At 38.9% G+C, this 23,243-nt stretch overlaps 1 protein-coding gene across 1 annotated transcript in view; it reads right to left on the reverse strand.

Annotated features, from left to right (window-relative positions):
* The window catches only part of PRRG1 (proline rich and Gla domain 1), a 131,582-nt gene that overhangs the window by 89,170 nt on the left and 19,169 nt on the right, over positions 1 to 23,243 (reverse strand). The gene's annotated exons all lie outside the window — the stretch shown is intronic.

Genomic DNA, 23,243 nt, shown 5'->3' on the forward strand with positions numbered 1-23,243 from the left:
GGGAGGGAGGGAGACACAAGAGGGAAGAGATATGGGAACATATGTGTATGTATAACTGATTCACTTTGTTATAATGCAGAAACTAACACACCATTGTAAAGCAATTATACTCCAATAAAGATGTTAAAAAAAAGACAAATAAAAGAAACTCTGTTACATTCATACAATAAAAATTTATGCAGCCATTAAGAACTGATTCTATTTTTTGCTGTCATAAATAATGTAGCAGTGTATATTTTAAAATATAAACTGTTATTCTCATTTCTGATTACTGCCTTGGGACAGATAAATGGGAGAAACTGGATTTAGATTATCTAGAGATAGAGCTATCTTATCCTTTGTGGCAAACCAGCATATATTACTAGGAAAATCAGAGGCAGTTATCGACTCTTCACACATGTGTAAATTAATTTAATCAGCTTGCTTCTTAATACCTAGCTGAAATAAACTACAAAAATTGGAGTTTTCCCATGCTAAAACAGAGATGATATGGCAATGAAAGAGTTGGATCATATAGGGTGGGTATGGGAGAATTGATCTTTTTTTTTTTTTTTTTTTTGAGGTACGCGGGCCTCTTACTGTTGTGGCCTCTCCCGTTGCGGAGCACAGGCTCCGGACGCGCAGGCTCAGCGGCCATGGCTCACGGGCCCAGCCGCTCTGCAGCATGTGGAATCTTCCCAGACCGGGGCACGACCCCGTGTCCCCTGCATCGGCAGGTGGACTCTCAACCACTGAGCCACCAGGGAAGCCCGGGAGAATTGATCTTGATCAAGGAATGTGCACTGTGCTACTCCTTTGTTCTTGTTACTTAGTGAATTGTGAGAAATATCTGGAACTGGGTTTCCTCTTCTATATAAGGCTTCCTGGTGAAATGAACTGAGACTTGAGAAGCTTGACAGGAAAGGGCAGATATAACTTGTGCATACCTTGAGGTATTCACTGCAGGGGTTATTGTAGGCATATGATCATTTGTTGCTTTACCTCTCATGCTATCTTATCTAAAAGTTCAATTGTTATATACTTCAGTAGATCACCTACGTTGGCATCCTACATCACCACCAAGTCATAATAAATAACAGACACCATTTCAACACATTAAACTTAACATTTCAGTATCAAATTAATTTTATTTACTCATACCCTACCTAGTTCTGGAAAGAATTAAAGATGATCTATATAAAATCAGATAATAAAAGAAGATAAAATAAAATTAAAAAACAAAAAGCATTTGAGGAAAATGTGACAAAGGGAAAAATCAAGAATAGAAGAGTTTCAGGATAATATAGCCTCAAGAGAGAGAACTAAGATTTGTATACAAAAAACTTGCTGAAAGGTTCTGTGTCTTTGTTAAAGAAAGAGATAAACCTCTTAGTAGCTAATGCCAAGAGAAAAACACTATTAGTTACATAAGCCATGGCATTCCTACCATAAAAACAAACCAATTGCCTAGAAGGCTTATCACTTATGATTTTGAGATTAGAGAGAAAAATTATCCCAAGTGTCATACTGTAATGAACAATATCTTCAACATCCATATGGTAAATACTATAAGGTTTTGTTTTGTTTTGTCTTGAACTTTTTGGCTGCACCACATGGCATGTGGTATCTTAGTTTCCCGACCAGAGATTGAACCGGTGCCCCCTTGCAACAGAAGCACAGAGTCTCAAGTGCTGGAGCGCCAGGGAAGTCCCTAGTATAAGGCACTTTACAACACAATTTCAATAGTTTCTTTGTTATAAGTAGGCCAATGGCAAGATAGCACAGAAGCAGTGTACTCTACATTTGTATAATATATTTAGAAATGGACCCACTCAAATGGCTTCCTAAAACTTCCTAGATACAATCAAAAACACACCAGGCCCAGAGGAATGCCCATGCCAAAGGAAACTCACTGCACCTGGCTGATTCTGACAAATATCCTGATGGCCACTCTATAAACAAATCCTAAATGATCTGACTCACTCTGCTGGCCCTTAGCCAAAAAAGAGTGGCAGCCCTGGAAAAAATGCCGATAAGCAAACCCAAGGGCCAAGAGAATTCAGAATATCATTCTACACTAAATAATTAAGGATGAGGGACTATAGTTCATCTGGGGGTAGCCTTGGGTCCCTCAGAATTACTACACCTCAGAAATACATTGTGAATGCCTGTCAAGTGAGTTTACCAAATCAGTACAGCCCTGGGACCAACTGGCCAAAACAAAAGAGGATGTTTGTTACAATATAATCATGGCTGAAAAGCAACCCCCAAATCTATACTGGAGTCCAACTGTCTGGGGACAACGCACTAAGTATTCTGGTATTGGGTGGGGGAACATTTTTCTGGACTATTGTCATGTCAGTACTCAATTTTCAGGTGGCTGCAAATTTCTCTATAAATCCTTTATTTCCCTTAGTTACATACCTTTTCATCAGAGTTGAGGTTGAGGGAGCAGAGGGTACAGAGGGGGTTCTGTCTGAAGATTTTTTTTGCCCTTCCAACACTGCGTCAAGAAGAATCTTTATATCATTTTACTTGATCTGCACATTAGAAACCCTATGAATTCAGTAAGGTGAATAATATCATATTTGTCTTACAGATGAGGAAACCAAGGCTTGGTTTGGTTGTAACCAAACTCTGCAGAGTTGCTGCTTGGTAGACCCTGTAGCACATCCTAGATCTGCTTCTCACTCTAATGCTGTCCCCACTATAGTAGTGAACCAAGAATAGAAAATTTTCAGCTCTCAGCTTAATTCCATATGTCCTACAGTGGATTTTCGAATACTAAAACTGACATTTTTGCGACTTGCAATTAAAAGCAACAAACACAACTACATGCAAAGCTGCATCAGAGGTCTGAAGACAAGGGTGACATTCTAGGCTGAGTACTGGTCCCTGTTAATTGTTTTTCCACTCCAACAAGAAACCTACAAATCAAGTCAAGCCAGCTGTCTACACATACTATATACTTTCCCACTTCCAAGCCTTTGTTCATACCATTCCCCTTCATTTAAATATGATGTCCCTTCCTTTTGGCATATTTGAATCCAAAAGTCATTATTAATGACAGTATAATTTCCTGCCTCCTTAGAAATGCATCTCTATCAGCCCAGCAGGACATAATCTCTCTGTCCTCCGAATTTCTATAGCATTCAAATCTGTAGTACTCATTTGTCAAATATTACTCTCTCTTGTTTGTTCACCAATTTTCTGTGTATTATCTCCCCCAGATCACAAGCTGCTTGAGGGATGAAGCCATCACTTGGCCTTTCTGCACCCAGGTGACACAGAGAAAAAACACGCAATAACTGATGGCTAAGACACCAAGACCCCTGAACAGCCTAAACAAACCAGCTGCCGACTTCACTTTCTTTCATTATAAACTCAACCAATCTTTTAATTTTCCATTTTCCCCTTTACCTTTCTTTTTCTACTTTAACTGTTCATAACACAAAACCAAATTTTATGTTTTACCATTGCACTGACTACCGATTCTTGCATGACATGTATGGGAAATATTTTCTACTCAATGATATATACATAGGGCAGACAACTTGGAACACACATAAATTTTCATCACTACTTCATAATCCACTGTATGAATAGTTATCATTTATGTAACCAGTGCTTTACTGGTGTTCATTTAGGATGGTTCTGTTTCTTTATTATAAATAATGTTGATATGTACCCACCTATATTTTTATGCACATCTTATTGTTTTCTGAGATTCCTAGGTTGATTGATACATATTGCTAACTTGCCCTCCAGAAAGTTTAAAGCAATTTCATTTTTACCACCAGTATACGAGAATGCTTGTTTACAGAAAGTGGCTGTCTCAGGTTGGCTTTAGGGAGGTTGACAGTGAAGGAAGGAGGGAGGAAGAAAGAGAACCAGATTAGGGAGGATTAGGCCTTTAAAAAAAGATTCGAAATAAATAAAATAGTAGACATAGAAGTTTTCATCATACTGGCTTCTCTACTTTTCAGTATGCCTAACCTTTTATAATTAAAAAAAAAAACTTTTAAAGACTATTTCTCACACTTGTCAACAATGAGTATGAGCATTTTGTTTTTCAAATTTGTGAATTCTATAGATGAAAAATGGTATCTCATTGCTTTAGTTTACAATTCCTTGATCACAATCAGGTTGAACAGATTATATATAATGTATATATGAGCTAGCTGTATTTCTTCTTTTATAAACCTATAGCTTTTGGTTAAAATTTTGTGCTCTCTGCTCTTTTGGGGCATTTATGCTCTGTTTTTAATTGCAAAAGCATGGATGAAGAACATTTTCTCTCAAAAATAAAACTTCTACCCAAAAGAACTACCTTCTAAGTAGGATCTTTACATGTGTGGCCCTTATTTGATCTCTTCCTCCTTATATATGTGGCCTTCGAAGGAAAAAAATTTGTCCACTACCAAAATGGATATAAATTTCCTAGAAGCAACTTAAAAACTGCTTCAGAAAACCTCCAGAAAACCTCCTGCCTTTCCTAGAACAACTAAAGGGAAGGACTGTGGAGGAAAGCTTGGTCTCTGAGGAAAGGGATTTGTCTAATAGATATGACTGTAGTGTTTCCCTGTTGCTGCCGTAAGTAAGGACAAGGGAATTTATGGCTGAAAAAAACATATATTTGGATAAAGAAAGAGACATTACAATTCACAACTATCTAGAGAACACAATAAGGAATGCAAATAAAGTCACGAATCACAGGAAGGAGTGCCCTAAGAAGGCAGTAGAGAATAGGAGTGGGGGCAGCAGCAGCAAGGAGTAGAGGGTCCTAAGGGTTCCCAGATGCCCTCAGCTTCATTCCAACCAGTTTAAAGAGGACACCCAGAAACTATGTGTTGATACAGAAATTAAATATACTCACACTACAAATAAAGGGACCCATCAAGTGCTGCATCCCCTCCCTCTGTCAAATGCAATTCATAAAAGGAAAAAGGAATTGAATGACATCTAGAAATCACAGAACCCTAGGAAGCAGAGAGACTATTTATGGAGTCCATCACTTACAGGGAAATGGTTTCCATACTGCTGGGGCCAAGTTCCTAGAACCACATTCTCTTGTACTACTGCTTATTTCCATCTCTGACCATAACCTTCATCTTGAAAATGGCCAAAGTAAGTTTAATTTGAAACCAAGAGCCAGACCACACTTTTAAAATAGATGCAAAGAATCTGAAGAAATAGCAAAGAAACAGATTTTGTTCTTGAGATTTAAAATGGTAAGCGTACTACTAAAATATGCTCAATATGTGACATAATTGGTTGGACATGTGCCAGGACATTTTTGAGGGAGACCCCAATCATCAACAGGAAACTGCAGACTACCTACACAAATGCCATCCACAATGCCTTTGCCCCCCAGCCTTTCTGTAGGAGGAGGGCTGGAAAAGTTCTCAGACTCCCTTGTAACTAAGGGTGTACATGTGACCCAGTTCTAGCCAATGTGATGTAAGGGAAGAGTCTTGTTTTCAAGACGACATACCTCTGCAAACCCTTCTGCCATTTGCCCTCTTTCTTCCTGCATGGAATATGGATGTGAGGTGTGGAGTATAGCCATCGTACAATAATGCGAATGAGAACCACATGCTAAACTTAATGGGTTGGAAAAACAGAAAGGTATGTGTCCTTGAAGACATCCACCCTGAACTGCTTACCTCCAAACTAATTTTGTGAGATAACTACACTCTTATCTAAGTCTCTATTAATTGCATTTCTGCTAATTGCAGCCAAACTCATTCCTACTAATATACCAAGGGTAAACAAACAAACTGTAATTGAGCTCCTCACTGTGGTATAAAGAGGCAGATACACATCAAAAATGAAATTAAAATGTCATAGATGCTATAAAGGAAGTAAAGGATACATTAAGGGAAGAATGGTCAGGTTAGTGGTAACCAGAAAAGATATGAAGTCTTCACAGACCAGGCAACACTTGAGAGTCCTGAAAAATGACTTGTTTGCCAGGGGCAGGAGGGAAAGTCTACATGTCAAGCAACCTAGGACACTGCAACACAATAGACTTCCCATTCTTCTAACAAAAATGTAACAGGATCTACCACAGCCAAGCGTCGTGCCAGGAGTCTGATTACCAAAATAACATAAAACCTGCCTTCATGTTGCTTAGTCTAATTGACTTTTGTCAAGGCTATCTCAATAAAACAAGTAGTCACAACTTGGTGGCTGCATAACTGTATCACAGATACACTGCTGTGTTTGGCCTATAAGAAGTCTGGTTTTCCAAGTCTTCCAAACTAAAACCTACACTTTGTTCCTTATCACCGAGGAATCGCCTCCCTCCTAGAACAAAGGGAAAGACATCGTGTTGTCACTTGTTTTCATTAAAAATCTCGGTGCAATTATGAAGCTGGCAAATATCCCCAGGAGATCAAATCAGTCTATTTTGTAACTCACAGCTTCAAAGCCTCTGGAGACTATCAGGATACAAGTACTAAAGAAAATTACCTCACCATCTATTCACTTCCTTGGAAACTGCTTCTGAAATGTCTGCAACGTCTTGCTTTAGCTACCAAGGAACACCAATCTTAAGGAAGGTTCCTCCCACATACCAATTTATTGATAGCTACTAATTTGAGGAGAAAATTCTCTTTGGAAAAGCATTTCACCAAACTTCATAATAAGCATTATAGGATTCTAACACCTCATGCAGTTTATTCTAAAACAGATTTTCTTCCTGTCCTTCTTATCACACAGACACTGTGAAACACAAGGAAAGTCCCGTGAAAATACAGCCCCTTACCACCCGTTGAACTGAAGCATTCATCTACCTCAGAGATGGGTAGGACAAAGGGACATAAAATGATGTGGTCTGGTACAAAACCAATAGGAAGGTAACTGGATGCTCAGAAGAATCAAATATAAATTCAGTAAATTATAAGCGAATCTTTCAGAATCATCTGGAAAAAAACTGAATCCTGCTGGCAACACGCATGAATATCCATAAAGACATTCTTTGGCCTTACCTTGTTATTCTGGTCTATAATTGTTTTCACATTTTGAGTGCTCACTCATGCAATTCAGCCCTCAAAGCAGCTTTGGGGCACTGGATTTCAACTCCAGAAAAGGGGTGCATACAGGGGGATCCATAGCTACAGGTCACTAGAGCCAACAGCAAGATAGCTACCACAGCCCCTTCAAAGTCCTAAGCCTTCTCAGGGTCCACCAATCTGCCTACAGCACTAAGTAAATGGAGACTTAGGGCAGAGAATTGAATGAGTTTCTGAGTTATGATGCTGAATACCTGGATTAATCTTAGGAAATAGCTCCATACTGCATCTCTTTTACAGTAACCACACTGACAAGTCAATGCCAAATCTCTCATTTTAGTGACAGGCCAACATGGCTGCTTTGATCTCATTCCCATTCAATAGTGAGTAGCACCTACAGTACAGCCTGTGATTTACCATAACGCTATCAAGACCCCACATAATCTCTTACATGTGAATTTACAAGAGGATAATGAGCCAAAAGTATTGTGAGTTGTATTTTGATGAATTTTATACTTTGTATGTGTGCAGACATACACGCAGAACACTTTAACCCCATCATTAGAGAAACCTTAATTCTTTGCTCTTCTATCATTGTAAATTCCTTGATGATTTCTATAAGTCTCCTAATTACTGTATGCATTCTTAAGGTGTTCAAGTTAATAATCTCATTTACTCTGGCTGTCATATAAGGTAGAAACTACAAAACGAACTTTATTTAATTATCTAGCTCACTATTCCCTACAGTCCTTCAGCAAATGAGTTAGAAGAAATAACCATTACAGGGACTTCCTCCCAAACGCATTTATATAGCACTATATAACAAAGTATATCATGGACAAAGTAATCTTATTTAAAATGGCTTGAAATATATCAGCTGCATATCTACATGAGTACAAGAAGAAAAAATATACAAATATATTTCTTTAATTTTCTTATTTCTGAGATAATCAAAATGCTCACTCTTAGTTAATTTATTAATGGTGAGTAATTTATTATGGTGAAACAACATTTACTGAATACCTACTACAAGCATTGTACTAAGCAGAGTAGAATCTAGCATTTGACTTAAAACAGCTCTAAATAGGTTTTTTAAAAATCTCCAGGCTTGGTGAAAAGTTATTCTATTTTCAATACAACTTAGTGAGGTGGGATCATATAGGTTGCTCATAGCCCTTAAAGGATTCTGCTTATCTCTAAAATGTCTCTGCCCCCTACTCCCTTTTGTATGGAAAACAAGAGGCTAGGACATCACAGGATTCTGTCTTACCAACATTCCCTAAAGGAGCACATGGTCTTGGATTCTAAGAGGTTATTCAGTAAATTGGTTTTTTGCCCTCATGGAAGTATTCCTCAAAACTTTCCATTTCTGGATATGATAAACTCAGAACCTATAGGACTCTCTCCGTCCCCCGCACATATACACACAAAAAACAACCACAAAACCTAGGTATCATAGAAAGAAATGAACTTAAGGTACTGGACAGTGAGCAAAAGCATACAGACTCTCACAGGGAACTCACAACTGCTGGGAGGAATAGAGACAGGGAACTATATCAATAAGTTTTACTCACCATGGCTTTTAGCCTGGGGCTAAGTGCAGCATTTGTGATGAACAGCAGCTAGTGGAGGACAGGGCACACATAGAAAAAACCCGACATAATCCTGGCGTAGGGAACCAGAAAAGGTGAGTTGGGAAAATGCTGAAGAAGTGAGGGAATCCCAGAAGGAAGACAGCCAGAGAGGGAACCCCCAAGCTCTGTATTCAATTACTTCTGTAATTGAATCCTAACTATGGTGGTATGGAATAAATGCAAAACAAAATAACAAATTTTGAACTAAGACTATAACTGCCACCCAGAAGGTGCTGATGAGTGAAGAGAAGCAGACAGACACTGGCAGATTGTGCACTCAGCTGAAGGAGAGGAGATGATGTGCCTTTTAGTCTGGATTTAGGTGAAGCCCAAGTGCTCACAGCAGAAGTATAAGCATGTGTGAAAAACCCAGTCATTCAGACCTGAAAAACCAGATAAAAAGAATCCAGGAAATCATGAGCATTGAAGAGAAAGACCCAAAGAGTAGATCCCTAATCCCTGATTACCCACATCTCTGACTAAACCCTGAACAACACTTGCACAGGCTAGACTATTAACAGCCCATCCAAAAACAGCAGATCTGAACAAAGACAAGAGCTACTACACAGGAGTTAGCTGTTCAAGCCCAGCCAAGAAAACTGGCTGCTAAGATAAAGAAATAGTACTTATTGGATAAAAATAACATAGTCCAGAATTTCCTCAATTTAACATTCATAACATCCAAGATATAATCCCAAAGTAGCCAGCATACAAAGAATCAAGAAAATATCGCACACGCACACACACAAAATATAACACATTATCAGGAGAAAAGAAAATCATTCTGGTCCAACTCCAAGATGAACCAGAACTAACAGACAAGGATGTTAAAGTGGCTATCCTCAATGAAATACAAGAAGACAATGTTTTCAATTCATAAAAACCTGACTTCTGACCTTGGTATAGAAGGACTTTGGAATTTATCACTCCCATTCTCACAACAAGAAAAAAGGTGAACAAACTGAAAGTCAACAACTCTTTCTAGATCCAGCAGAGCACTGAGCTCACAGGGCAAAACACTGTCCCCAAAACTGTAGAAACAGACAGGTGCATACAGAAAATCCAACTTACCAAAGCAGAGGCCCAGGAACAGAAAACTCCAGAACCAGTACCAGAGTAGAAAACCTAAACTGTAGTTGATTGCTAGAAGCTCAGTGTGGACAAGTTTGAGAGTTAAAAACTTCAGGGGGGCTTGATCTTAGGGGGACCCTCATACTTTTTTGAGTTTTACCACCAGGAGCCCTGCCAAGTTCTCACAGTGAAGATCAGAGAAAAATTCCCTCAGGCTTCCAGAAGTGGGAGGGGGAAAGTAGCCACTTTGTAATATGCCCAGAACATTCTCTACCTCTTAACAAGGTCTGCCCTCAAGAGAAACTATTTAACAGAGCCTAATCAACCTTGGGGAAGTGAAATACTCAAATTGGCTCAAAATACCCAAATACCCAGTTGGTTCTAACCCCCTTTAGCCTTCCACATGGGGGAAGGAAATCACCCAATTCCAGCCCCCATCTAGCCTTCCTATTTCACCTAACGGTGAAAAACAAATGCTGAGAAGCAGTCGTGAAGGTCACAGCCCAGGGGTACAGGCTCACTAAAAGACTGAGACCCAGTGTTAGGATTATAAAACACTTCCTCTCTCCCCACACCTTCCCACTACAGCAGTAGAACTCTTGTATAATGACAGGGGAATAAAACTGAGCGAATAGCTCATCCCAGACCTTATTTAAGAACAAGTCCCTAGGAGGACCTGAAGACAATAGGGGAGTGAAAAACAAAGACACCAGCGGAAGGTTTATCCTCTGTCACCTACAGCTACAGTACATACTACACAGTCTAACTTCTAGCCAGATAAACATCAAACTTCACACTAAACGCCTATTTACCTCAGCTCCTATTACTCAGTACATGATGTCCAGTTTTCAACAAAAAATTTCAAAGCATAATAAAATAAAACAATCTAGTTAGATGAGACAAAGAAAGCATGAGAACTAGACTCAATTATGGCAGAGATGTTGGAATGATCAATTGATGAAAACTTCAGCAGAGAAACTGGAAGTCTCAGCAGAGAAACAGAAACAATAAAAATGAAATTTTAGAACAACAAAAAAATATAATTTCTGAAAAAAAATCACTAGATTGACTAACAACCAAATGGATATGACAGAGGAATGAGTAAGTGAACTTAAAGACAAATCAACAGAAATTACAGAAGGTGAAGAATAGAGAGAAAAAATTAAACAAAATGAACAGAAGCTAAGAGACCTGTTAAATGATATTATACAGTCATAAATAAATGTAAATAGAATACCAGATGAAGAGGAGAGAGAAAAAATATTTGTAGAAATAATGGATAAAAATTTCCCAAAATTGATGAAAGAAATTCGCAGATACAAAATACATGAATCAAAGCAGGATAAACACAGAGAAACCCAGCCACGGTACATAATAAACCATTGTAAGGCAAAGATAAAGAGCAAACCTTGAAAGCAGCCAGAGAAAAATGACATATCACCAACAAGAGAACAATGATCTGATTAATGCTTAACTTCTCATCAGAACCATGGAAGACAGAAAGACTGGAACATCTTTAAAGTCTTGGAGGGGGGGGGAAAGAAATGTTAACCCAGAATTCTGTATCCAGCAAACATATCCCTGAAGAGTGAAAACAAAATAAAGATACTTTCAGATAAAAGAAAACTAAAAGCATTTGTCACTGGCAGATCACTATAAGAAGTGCATTTGCTGGCAGCGGACTTGCACTGTAAGAAATGCTAGAAGTTATTTAGATGTAAGGCAAATGATACTAGATGGAATTGGGACACTCAAAAATGAATAAAGAGCATCAGAAGTGATAAATGGAGGAATAAATACAGAGGACTATATTTTGCTTTTTTCCTCTGAATTTCTTTATAAATCAAATAACTGTCTAAAACTAAAATGGTAAGTGTCTTGTGGAGTGTGTGTGTGTGTGTGTGTGTGTGTGTATGTGTGTGTTTACATGTAACAACTATAACAAAAAGGATAGAGGTGTGGACCTATAAGTTTGTGAGTTTTCGATGTTTTACTTGAAGTAGTACAGTATTAACTAATGTACTAAGTAGTACATTATTAACTAATTAAGTGGACTGTGAAAAGTTATTTTTGTATATTATAATCCCTAGGGCAGCCGCTATAAAAATAGTACGAAAAAGAATAGCTAAAATATCAAAAGACAAAATAAAAGAGAATTCTGAAAACATATTCAAATCCTCTACAAACAAGGCAGGATGAAGAGAGGAAGGAAAAACAGAGATGTGTAGAAAATAAAAAATATTAGGCCTAAGCCCAATCATGTCAATAATTACATTAAAGATCATTGAACTAAACACTCCAATTAAGAAGCAGAAATTGTCAGAAGGCAAAAATAAAACAAACTACACAAGTCTACACTGTTTACAAGACACTCATTTTAAATATAAATACACAGACAGGTTAAAAATGAGCAGATGAAAAACATACCTTGCAAAGAGTAATAAGCAAAAGGCTGGAATGGCCATTAACATCACAAGACAAATTTCAAAACCAAATGTATTACCAGAAATAAAGGAGAATGATAATAGAGTCAATAATGATAAAAGAGTCAATTCAACAGAAAGGGACCAACCCAAATGTGTATGCATCCCATAACAGAGTTTCAAAATATATGAAACAAGAATTGACAGAATTAAAGGGAGAAACAGACAATTCTCCAATCATAGTTGATGACTTTAACACTCCTGTCTCAGCAATGGATTGAACTAGAAAAAAAAAAAAGAACAATCAGCAAAGCCATAGAAGACATGCACAACATTATTAGCCACTTTGACCTAATATATATTTATAGACTGATATACCCCAAAATGGCAAAATACACATTCTTTTCAGATTTACATGGGATAGTTACCAGGAGAGATCATATTCTAGGTTATAAAACAAGCCTCAATAATTTTTTTCTTAAAAAAAACAAACCTGAAATCATATGGAGTATGTTCTCTGACCACAAAAGAATCAAATTAGAATACCATTTTAGGGCACACAGGACCACCCTCAAGTTTGTGATTCACCACGGAAGAGTCAACAGTAGGTTATATTCATGGCTAAGATTTATCACAGTCTAGGGTACAGAGTAAAAGCAGGAGGAAAAAGATATGCATTGGGTAGAATCCAGAGAGGTCACAGACCTTTTTATACATACTCTCTCTAGAAGCAAACTATAGGGATATATTCAAAATACCTCTGACCAGGGAAGAGCAGAAAGAGCAACTGAGTCTCAGCTTTCATGGCTTGTAAGAAAGGCTGGTCATACAGGCATAGCCTGCTACTTGACCACCATGGTAACTGAAACTCAGGACCCCAACAATGAAACTAGGTACACTTCATCAATCTGGATGTTTGTACAAAGCAGTTCTGACAAACAGGTACAGCACGGTCTATTGCTCCTGGTGTTCAAAACTAAATCAACCATTAACATAAAAACATGCGGAGGGCCACATTCCCAGGGGTTAACCAAGAGTCAATCATGGTTCCAGGTTCCCTTAGAGACATGAAGGAGTCAGCAACCAGACCCCCTGTGTTAACCTTGTCCTCACAAATACCAATATGTAAACCAGGAAAACACTACATATTTGGAAAGTAAACAATAAAACTCTAAATAATCACTGGATCAAAACATAAATTACATATATGCTAACTTCTCTTATGAAAGGGATCTGATAAGTTGAAGGAGTATTACTGTATTAGAATAAAAATTATAGTAGTATGTAGTGAAATGTATGTGACTGCATTTGGATAAAAAGCTTTCAACAAAGGGAAACACAAAAAATCAATTACAAGAGAAATTACACAATATTTTGAACTAAATGGTAATGAAAATACAACATAAAATCTGTGGAATGCAGTTAAAGTTGTGCTTAGAAGGAAAGTTATAGCCTTAAATGTCTGTATTAAAAAAGATCATAATGCAAAATCAACAAGTACTATATAGAAAAATTTTCAAAAATATATAAGTAGAAATTACCCTCCATGTTGTCTTCCATTTTTCCCAGATCTAATGCCAGAATAGGAATGTTTGTAGGTGCTTGTAGGGTGAAACATTTGGTTTCTTTGGAAACCAAAATATCACAAAATCTATGAGCAAGAGGGAACCACCTCCTGAGTAGGAATGTACCATTTAAAGTACACCCTAACCCTAACCCTGGTAGTCCAGTGGTAGAGAATCCACCTTCCAATGCAGGGGACGCGGGTTCAATCCCTCATCGGGGAACTAACGTCTCACATGCCACGGGGCAACTAAGGCCACGCGCCACAACTACTGAGCTCGCGCACCTCAACTAGAGCCCGCGTGCCTCAAACTACAGAGCCCACGCGCCCTGGAACCCGCATGCCACAACTACAGAGAGAGAACCTGCATGCCACAACTAGAGAAAAGCCTGCATGCCGCAATGAAGAGCCTGCTCGCTGCAATGAAAACATCCTGCGTGCTGCAACGAAGATCCCACATGCCGCAACTAAGACCCGACGCAGCCAAAAAAATAAAAAAATAAAGTACACCATTCTGAGTAGGCCCAAACACTGTGATTATTCTGTTTCCTACCACACTTAGAGAGATGTAGAGGCTGGGGGCGGGGGGAGGGAGGGAGGCGGGAGGCAGGTGTTAGGGGTCAGCTTTAGAATTTGTGTGGTCCTTCCAGTTGTATAAAAAGACTTTCTGATGAGCAGATTTTAGTATTTTTGTTGGCCTGGCAATGTGAGAAAAGGGTAATTCCAATAGGGGCCTCACTCTGCCCAGAGACGAGTACAAAGGCTCAAAGGGTAACCCATGGTACATATAGGAGCCGAGTGTTTGGCCAGTGAGAGCCCCACTGCCCCACTGCGTCACACAGTCAAACATTCCCAAAGCAGCAACTCAATGGCTCACAGGGCCACAAGTATTACTAGTACAGCTATTAGGTTGGCTTGCCACACTTCCACAGGTTAGTCTGGTAAGGAGACAATGAGCTCAAATGGATTCAGAAAATTTATTACTCAAACACACAGCAAAAGCAAAATCAGCACGGTGTCAGTGTACCAAGCCCTTAATCCCACATGCTGACATCAAACAGGAAGGGCCAGATGACAGATGTTCAAGCGATGTGTCATGCTGCTGTCAAGGAGCCACCTCTAAACTAAATCCAAGCAGTTTTGCAGACTTACAGAGACACCTCAAGGGTACAAGGTACAAGGTGGAGACCCCTGCACTCAGCTGAACGAGGAGATGGATGAGAAATGGACTTATGACAGTTTCCCACAAGGTACGTTAGGAGAAACCACCTAGTGACAGCTCCTCACCAAGCTGCTTATCTCCCCTTGCTCCGGGAGGAACCACAGGGCATTTCGCCAAGACTTGAGTCAGACTGTGGTGAAGCATTGCCCACGTGCCCTGAATGAAGACGTGCAAGGTGGGCAGGGTGCTGCACAGAGCAGCTTTTCCACAGTATGTTGATTTTATGTGCTTTTACTACAGTGATATTCAATGCCAAGAATTCTGAAGCACTCACTAAGAAGTGATACTGAGCATTTCAGCTGGGCCCTGAATTAACTGAAAGAAAGTCATGGAGGAGGACAGTAAGTGTGAAGTTTTTAACAGAATATCTTCTGTCATCTACCCATACAGGCTAATGGAATTAACCACTCCAAATACAAACACCCTTGAAGCAGGGGGCCTATTTGTGGGAGATATGTGTAGTGCACAATGAAGGAAGCTGTGTACCAGCTATATGACTTCCTTAACCACTCACTCTTGGTCCTACAGAAGGATACTCTCAGGGTCTTGTAATACTCTGTGGTGTGGAATTAATGCTGCTACTTCTGGTCAAAAAGAATAAGGTCAGATCAAAGGCTGTGGTTCTAAAACAACCAGCGCACTATAATCAGCAATATCTACCCCAGACAGTGTGAGAAACTTAGGCTATAAACAAACCCATCTCAGAGCTCTCTGAGACAGTCTGCCTTAGTCCTGGCTAGCTGGGGAACCTACAACAAAATGAGTTTGGGTTTTTTTTTTTTTTTTTTGAGCCAATGAATTAGACAAGCTTTATGTTGATTAAAGACCAGACAAGATGCTAAGCGGTGAACCAAAATCAAAACAAACACTGATGCACAGTTTTGCTAAGAGAACTCTCTCTCTAGTAAGTTTAGAAAATGAACACTACGGTTATATACCCTTAAAATAAACAGTGAACTTAATCATTATAGGTAGCTTAAAAATATTGATTGTGATCAGTGATCACACACTGCATGAAACAACTAACAAATTATTTAATATTCTCATTTTTTTAAGAAATGTAGAGAACAAAGGTATTTAATTATGTTTGTGTCCCAACCACTTACTGACAAATTTTCATCTTACAGTGAAATAACATATACTATAAAAATGATAATAACATCAAAGAACTTTCACCTTTCACCAGACAATCTAACACTACATTTACCTTTTTTTTAACATTTTTATTGGAGCATAATTGCTTTACAATGGTGTGTTAGTTTCTGCTTTATAACAAAGTGAATCAATTATACATATACATATATCCCCATATCTCCTCCCTCTTGCGTCTCCCTCCCTCCCACCCTCCCTATCCCACCCCTCTAGGTGGTCACAAAGCACCGAGCTGATCTCCCTGTGCTATGTGGCTGCTTCCCACTAGCTATCTATCTTACATTTGGTAGTGTATATATGTCCATATATATACTACCACTCTCTCACTTCAACAAAAGGAGTTTGAATTACGTTTCTTCAAATACAGATATGGACAGACAGACAGCAAATGGCCACATAGCAACTAAGATTTACCTACGCCAAAGTGGAGGCTAGATTTGCATTAACTTTTGGTCATCTTATAGTAAACATTTTGTAATAAAAAGAATAAAATACTCCTTATAAATTTCTCTTTAATATGACTAAATGTAGGAAGGAAATGCTTAAGATTTCTTTGCCAACATTATACACAGACAGAGACTGACTTGATTAAGGCTGTTTGAAGACATTTCATATACAGTTTTAGACAAATGGGTCCCACACAAATGTGATGAAGGAAAAAAGAGAAGCAAAACCACATGCCATTGTAGTAATGTAACAGGACAAAACATAACACTATCAGCTGAAGTCCAGTGACTCTAGCACAAGAAAGGGAAACCATGAATAGGCCCAGAGAAATAGGTAAGAGTTAACCGCACTGTGTCACTGGGCAGGCCTGCTGTGAGGACTGCAAGTAACAGGAAAAATAACTCACAAAACAACTTATGGTCTATTATCCAGCCAGGAAAGAAACAGACAATGGGGGAAAAGTCTACACAAACCTTGAGAGAGTTCTGTGGATGTGATAATCAAAGTACATTCTCTCACACATCATGCTTGAGAAAGGAATGTAATGAGAAAGAGGCCTCACTCTCCTGTCATCCCTGCTTGCATCGGCAAGGAGGAATAGAAGGTCAGTGGCACAGAAAAGCACCAAAAGACAAAACTTGTTTGGAGGGGGTGATGTAGACCACTGTTAGCCCCTTAAGTTAGGGGGTCTTAAATCTAGGTCAACACTGATTTCTCCAAAGCAGTGGCTAAGGGAACCCCATGTGGTCACATTCGTGATTATACTGAGGCTGCTTCTTACCCAGAAGTCTCTGTCCTGAATACAGAGTTTCCTCCCCTTTAACAATACAAGACACAAAGGAGAAGCAGCAGATATATACACGGGGTAGTGGGCAGGGCGGGAAAGTTCTATGACATTTTAGTTTAAGGTAGACAGTCATTTACATGACCCTGGATCGTCAAGGAAAAATTCTGCCTAAAAAATTCTGATATAGCTGTGGGAATTGTCAGTGTGCAGAATGTAGCTGGTTATGAGAATTAATGGCATTATCCAAGGGCAAGGGCCAAAGTCAAGGAAGGAGTTTTAAGGAGTGAATAAGTGAGAGGTCGAGTAAGATGAAGTAGGTAAATGAAGCCTTCTACTGGAAGTGGAGCTCATCATAGGATATCAACTACTCTTTGAGGGATACAAAGGAAAAAAACATCCATTAAAACCCATCTTTTCTTCACCAGAAGACTAGATCTATCACTCAAATACTTATATTCATCATCATGTTTTAATAGAAGGGTGCACTGGATAATCTCATTAATTCAACAATATCTGAATAATCTCATTAATTCAAGTATTTTTGAGCACCTACCGCATGCCTGCCACTGTGTTAAGCACAAAGAGATTGCCCTTTCTAACAAATTTACATAGTATCCTCTCATTCATTCATTTATCAATTCATTCAACAATCATTAAGCACCTAATGCTTGCTAGACCATAATGTTTGATGCTTGAAATGCATGCATAGTAAGTGTTCAATATATATTTTCTCTTCCTGAACACAAGAGTTTTACTGTATAAAGCTGAAAATGGAAAGAGGCAGCCCAAAAGCATGCTTCATGCACTGGGGCCTCCTGAAAAAAGCTACAAGCTTTAGTGTCAGAGAGCTGGACTGGAATTCCAGCTCTACCACATACCCCAAAGTGACCTTGAGCTCTTAACCTCTCTGAACTGCAGTGTCCTCAGTATACAGTGGGGGTAAATGTCATATCCCCTGCAAGGCAACAAAAATAATAAAAGTAAAATGTCTGGTACAACACAGAGGGGTTGTCATTGCTGTTATTATCACTATTAAGGAAGATAATCTGTGCGGTCAGGAGTTGCTTGAGAGATGAGAAGAAAATATAATGTGGGCAACCTTCTGAATAATGAACTCACTATACTCCCATGAAGGACAGGGTTGCTAAGAGTGTGCTTCGGTCCCAGAGGAAAAAACAAAATCCCATTCTAAGCAGGATTTACCCCAGTGCCCTTCCTGGTCTTCTGAAGGCCCTGATTATCTTCTTCCTCTTATCAGCCCTGATGAAGTACACTAGAGGCCACCCAATCTAGTGGCAAGGAGTCGCGGGGTGTTCAGAATCCTGATTCCCAACACTAACCAGGCAGAGACCAAGTAGTCAAAGACAACAGTGATGCTCTGACCCCTGGCTAATGAGGCTGAGATTCTGGCAGAGAACTAGCACCAGTTCATTAGTTAAGAACTGAAATGCAAATGAGGAATCAGACAGAAAAAGCAGAAGCCAGCTGCGGAGCACAGGCTCCGGCCACGTAGGCTCAGCGGCCATGGCTCACGGGCCCAGCCGCTCCACGGCATGTGGGATCTTCCCGGACCGGGGCACGAACCCGCGTCCCCTGCATCGGCAGGCGGACTCTCAACCACTACGCCACCAGGGAAGCCCTATACAACCTTTTAAGAAAGTAAAGAGGTCAGACTTTAGGGGTGGGTGGGGCTTTCTAGAAGCACTGTGAAGGGTGGTACCTGTAGGCTGGAGGCTTTCAGTATCTGTGGATGGGCAGATCTGCATTAAGCACTGGTAAGAAATGACTGAGGAGACCAGTAAAAAGGATATGATTATAGTGTTAGGAAAGAAGTAATGAACCCTGAACAAGGACAACAGAGTGGGGATGGACTATTGAAAACTTTGCAAAGGTCAATTTTGTAAACTAGGTGAACATTCAGAGTTGAGAAAATGAAATATAAAAAGATGCTAATAATAAATATTAATATCTACCATTTGCATTTTAAGTTAAAGGAACTTTAAAATACAAGGAACACTAAATTTTGTATAGTTCATATTAATGCAAAATAAAACACTTGTATTTTCAGACTAACTGCTTATGAGCCTAAAGAAAGAATTTTATTTTTACTCCTCTATATAATAATATTTTCTTGACAAATCCTAGGGAAAATATGAGTGAGATACTGAAGTATGATAAAATTACACAGGAAAGTAAATATACTCTTGCCAAAATCATTATTCTGGTCCCATGAGTAATACTAACACAGAGGAAAAAACTAGGACTATATTCCATTAACTTTTTTTCTGCAGTGACAGCAAATTTTAAACTAGGCATGTGTTTCTAACTTTGCCAGCTTTCTCCCTGAAGCAAATGTGTCAGAGAGGATTACTGTGGCAAGTTAGTCATATGGATTTTTTTTTTTTTTTTTTACAAAATGGTAACACATAACATTAGAAACCAAACCACAAAGAACAGGCTCTCTAGAGCCAGACTGGAGCACATACACAGAACATACAGTGCTTTGAGTAACAAGGTTTTGTCACTCAAAAAGGAGGAGTTTGGTTACCTAGGATTCCAGGAAATAACACATATCTTCTAAGACACAAAGAAGGGAAAAAACAGAATGCAAGGAACTTATTCCAAGGCAGGAATATAAAAGAGAATACATTTTCCTAAAGAAATCCTAGATTTTAAATTCTGAGGCACTGAAAAAAACGTACCTAAGAAACTCAAATTGTTATTTAAATTCTGGCCCATTTAACTGCCAAGACTTTCAAGAAGATAATGAACGCTATCAAAACTTCATCATAAGTATGTGAATGAGCTTGAAAAGAAGTATACCAGCTGTTTCCATGCAATAATAGAGAAAGCAAAGCAACCACTGAGCATCTTTAAGAGCTCTAATTATCTCTGCCTTGTGGAACTTTATTCGACTCTCACTTCATTATGCTCAATAACACTCTTGAGAAATATTTATGTTTCTGCTTTACAAAGGGTAAAGCATACCCCTTTCACAGCAAAGGTGTTCAATAAATGCTAAATAAAAGTTTGACAAACGTTGTATAAAGCCATTTCTTTAAGAGACTCTAAAAGTCAACTTGCACTGACAATATTATTTCAAGGTTTTCAGGATAACCCAATCACTTTGCCATTGTAGGAAAGGTATTGCAATACCAAGAGGTTGTCTTCTAAACCCCGTGAAAAGGGAGAAAAATCAAAACAAAACCAGAGTCAGATATGGCAGGAACGCTGGAATTATCAGACCAGGAATTTTAAAATACTAAGAATAACATGCTATAGGCTTTAATGGAAAAAGTAAAAAACATGCAAGAAAAGATGGACAATGTAAGCAGAGAGATGGATATTCTAAGAAAGTATCAAAAAGAAATGCTACCAATCAAAAACGCTGTAACTGAAATAAAGAATGCCTTTGATGGGCTCATTAGTAGAATGGACACAGGTGAGTAAAGAATCTCTAAGCTTGAAAATATGACAATAAAAACTTACCAAAACTGAAAAGAATATCCAAGAACTCTGAGACAACTACTAAAGATGTAACATATGTGTAATGAGAATACCAGAAAGAGGAAACAGAGAAAAGAACAGAAGCAATATCTGAAGCAATAGTGAGTGAGAATGTCCCCAATAAGTGTCCGATACCAAACCACAGATCCAGGAAGCTCAGAGAACACCAAGCAGGATAAATGCTTAAAAACAAAACAAAACAAAGAAACAGGGCTTCCCTGGTGGCACAGTGGTTAAGAATCCGCCTGCCAATGCAAGGTACATGGGTTCAAGCCCTGGTCCAGGAAGATCCCACATGCTGCGGAGCAACTAAGCCCGTGCGCCACAGCTACTGAGCCTGTGCTCTAGAGCCTGCGAGCCACAACTGCTGAGGCCACGTGCCTACAGCTCATGCTCCGCAACAAGAGGAGCCACCGCAATGAGAAGCCCGCGCACAACAACGAAGAGTAGCCCCCACTTGCTGCAACTAGAGAAAGCCCATGTGCAGCAACGAAGACCCAACACAGCCAAGAAATAAATTAATTAAACCAAAAACAAAAAGTTTAAAAAATACAAAAACAAAGAAACAAACAAAAAGCTATGTCTAGGCATGTTATATTCAAATTGCAGAAAATCAAAGACAAAAAAATCTGGAAAGAAGCCAAAGTGGGACAAAAAAAAACTTACCTATAGAGGAACAAAGGTAAGTTGATCCTTGAATAACCTGGTTTTGAACTGCCTGGGCTCACTTATATGCAGATATTTTTCAATAGTAAATACTGAAGTACTACACGGCCCATGGTTGGTTGATTTTGCAGATGCAGAGGATGCAGATGCAGAGGGATGGCTGTAAGTTATACTCACTTGGATTAACCCCCACATTGTGCAAGGCTTAACTGTACATCTGACTTTCCCTCAGAAACGAAGCAAGCAAGAAGGGAGTGAAGAGAAGTATTTACAGTGTTGAGATTAAAAAAATCCACCAATTCAGAATTCTGTACCCTGAGAAATTATCTTTCAAAAGGGAAGGAGAAATAAAGACTTTCTCAGACAAACAAAAACTGAGGAAACTTTTAGACAGATCTGTCTGACAAGATATGTTAAAAGAAGTTCTTCAGAGAGAAGGAAAATAATACAGGTCAGAAATAAGGATCTACATAAAGAAAGGAAGACCATCAAAAAATGAATAACTAAAGGTAATATAAAAACATTTATTTTTCTTATTCTTAAATGATCTAAAAGATAACAATTTGTTGAAAATAATAGCAACAATGTATTCAATTATGAATGCTTATATATGTAATATGCTTTTGTATAAGTGAAATGAATGATAACAATGATACAAGGAATAGGAGGGAGGAATTTGGAATATTTTGTTATTATACGGTACTTGTATTACCCATGAAGTGATACAGTATTATTTGAAAGAGGAATTGGATTAGTTGGAAATGTATATTTAGCCAATGCTAGGGAAACCATTAAAAGTTTTTTCAAAAAGGCATAATTGATACGCTAACAAATGACAGAAAATGGAATCATATAAAGTGCTCAGTTAAAACCACAGAAAGCCAGAAAAAGTATGAAAGGCAAAAACAGGAACAAAGAACAAGGGCAGCAAATAGAAAACAGTGACAAATATGGTAGTTATTAATCCAACTATATCAATAATCCCTTTAAAATGTCAATAATCTAAATATACCAATGAAAAGACAGATTGCCAGAGAGGATGAAAAAAACAAAACCCAAATATATGTTGTCTACAACAGGAGTCCCCAACTCCCAGGCCGCAGACCAGAACGGGTCTGTGGCCTGTTAGGAACCAGGTCACACAGCAGGAGGTGAGTGGTGGGCAAGTGAGCAAAGCTGCATCTTCCGCTCCCCGTCACTCGCATTACCACCTGAACCGTCATCCTGCTCCCACCCCTGTCCGTGGAAAAATTGCCTTCCACGAAACCGGTCCCTGATGCCAAAAAGGTTGGGGACTGCTGGTCTACAAGAAACTCATTTTATTATTTTTTTTAATTTTTTACTTTATACTAGAGTATAGCTGATTAACAATGTTGTGACAGTGTGAGGTGCACAGCAAAGTGACTCAGCCATACATATGCATGTATCCATTCTCCCCCAAACTCCCCTCCCATCCAGGCTGCAACACTAAGCAGAGTTCCCTGTGCTATACAGAAGGTCCTTGTTGGTTATCTATTTTAAAAACAGCAGTGTGTACCTGTGAATCCCAAACTCCCTAACTAACCCTTCCCCCAACTCTTCCCCACGGGGAACCATACGTTGTTTCTCTAAGTCTGTGAGTCTGTTTCTGTTTTGTAAATAAGTTCATGTGTATTATTTCTTTTTAGATTCCACATATATGCGATATCACAGGATGTTTCTTTCTCTGACTTACTTCACTCAGTATGACAACCTCTAGGTCCATCCACGTTGCTGCAAATGGCATTATTCAGAAA

Source organism: Grampus griseus, assembly GCF_964374135.1.
Source record: "Grampus griseus genome assembly, chromosome: X".
NCBI lineage: Eukaryota > Metazoa > Chordata > Mammalia > Artiodactyla > Delphinidae > Grampus > Grampus griseus.